This window comes from Myotis myotis, unplaced genomic scaffold (genome assembly GCF_014108235.1).
Source record: "Myotis myotis isolate mMyoMyo1 unplaced genomic scaffold, mMyoMyo1.p scaffold_m19_p_17, whole genome shotgun sequence".
NCBI lineage: Eukaryota > Metazoa > Chordata > Mammalia > Chiroptera > Vespertilionidae > Myotis > Myotis myotis.
The window spans coordinates 3,242,153-3,243,847 of NW_023416321.1; the positions used below are offsets into that span (position 1 = coordinate 3,242,153).

The following is a 1,695-nucleotide window of genomic DNA, read 5'->3' on the forward strand; positions in this document are numbered from 1 at the left end:
CACCCCAGATGGGACTCGAACCCACAATCCCTGGCTTAGGAGGCCAGTGCCTTATCCATTAGGCCACTGGGGCACTACGCAGGCGGCGCGCGATTATTTGCCTTTTGGCTGTGACGGGGTTAAGCTGCGTAATGACGTCATCCCGGAAGCTCCGCGTTGCAAAAAATCAAGGTTATCGCTCAGTGGGATAGCAGTCCAGAACCGGGAGTGGGTTGGAAGACTGCAGAGGTCCAAGGGAAAAGGTTAAGGTTTGAGATGTAACACGGTATGCTGACCTCTCCTTAGGAGAAGACTAGAACCTTCCACCTCCTGAGCCAGGGCCAGACATTTTACTCTTTGCACCACACATGCCCTGTAAAGGTTGAGTTCTATGGCGATGCTTCTTGAGGGATATAAGGACGCACCGCACAGACGTTGGCTGCATAGACTGCATCCTGGCCCCGCCTTTCATTCACCCTGTGCCCCAGCACCGGCAGTCTTCCCGGGCACTAGTCGCTTGAGCTGCCGCTGCCACCTGGGAGGAGGTTACACCTGAATATCACATTGCTTGCCGCTCAGCACGAGGACCGCGTGGCCTAACGGATAAGGCGTCTGACTTCGGATCAGAAGATTGAGGGTTCGAGTCCCTTCGTGGTCGGCTGTGCTTTTTGTTTTTGTTTTTTTGCAGAGGGGGCGGTGGCTCGTGGCTGGGGGCATAGCAATCCCGATGGGCATCGTACTGGCCTCCCTCCTCTCCCCTCTCCTAGCCCCTTGGCCCGCAGACACTCGCCTTCCGGGGACCTCGCTCATTTCCTTCAACCTGCGCGCCGCCGGGCGCCCTTAGGTCTCAGCTGGTACCTCCCAATCTTTTCGTCTTACTCTTTAGCTCTCCGCGTAGCCCGGCGGGTGTACCCTCTGGTTTTCTAGTTGGCTTTCTGCTGCTTGTACTAAGTTCGGGTCTAGGGGTACACGCTCCGGCCGCCGGCCCGACAAAAACGTACAGTTTGTGCACGTGCTGTTGAGCTTTACCACGGACCACGTGGAGGAGACGTTTTGTCTCGCCCCAGTGGCCTAATGGATAAGGCACTGGCCTCCTAAGCCAGGGATTGTGGGTTCGAGTCCCACCTGGGGTGGTGCACGTGGCCACCTGCTACAGGTAACTTTTGATTCGCTAACGTGCGGACCCTGCCGTGCTGCACACGGGCAACCACGGGCTCCACTCCACGTGGTTGGGGCCGCGCGGCCTCTGGAGCCCTGCCCGCTCTCTCACAGCCCCCTCGCTTTTTCGATCAGGGTGTGTCTACGCCGCTCCCCACCCCAGCTCATTGTTGCCTTCGCCCCCTTCATCCCCTCGCGGTCCTGGCGGGTCCTGGGAACACGCTGCACCTACAGGACAAGTCCTGCTCTCTAGCGTCGGCTGTGACGTGTAGAAAAGTAGGGGGGGTGGGGAGTGTCGCTGTTCGGTGCTTCGCTTTGGGGAACCTTTCGGTGTTCCAGTCCCGTGAACTCGGGTTTTTGTTTTTGTTTTTTTTTTTTAATAAGATCGAGCTGCAGTGGAGACAATTTTTCCGTGTCAAAAATATGGCTGTACCCCAGGTGGGACTCGAACCCACAATCCCTGGCTTAGGAGGCCAGTGCCTTATCCATTAGGCCACTGGGGCCTGTAGGTTACAGCTCCCGTATATCTCCCCTTAGTAGTTAATCGGACTGCGGGTA

At 57.2% G+C, this 1,695-nt stretch overlaps 4 non-coding genes across 4 annotated transcripts; 2 read left to right on the forward strand and 2 right to left on the reverse strand.

Annotated features, from left to right (window-relative positions):
• TRNAR-CCU lies at positions 1 to 73 on the reverse strand. Its single transcript has one exon. It is a non-coding gene; the product is annotated as a tRNA-Arg (tRNA).
• Positions 74 to 564: 491 nt separating this feature from the next.
• Positions 565 to 637, forward strand: TRNAR-UCG. Its single transcript has one exon. It is a non-coding gene; the product is annotated as a tRNA-Arg (tRNA).
• A 402-nt stretch (positions 638 to 1,039) lies between these two features.
• TRNAR-CCU lies at positions 1,040 to 1,112 on the forward strand. Its single transcript has one exon. It is a non-coding gene; the product is annotated as a tRNA-Arg (tRNA).
• Positions 1,113 to 1,567: 455 nt separating this feature from the next.
• TRNAR-CCU lies at positions 1,568 to 1,640 on the reverse strand. Its single transcript has one exon. It is a non-coding gene; the product is annotated as a tRNA-Arg (tRNA).
• Positions 1,641 to 1,695: the final 55 nt, after the last annotated feature.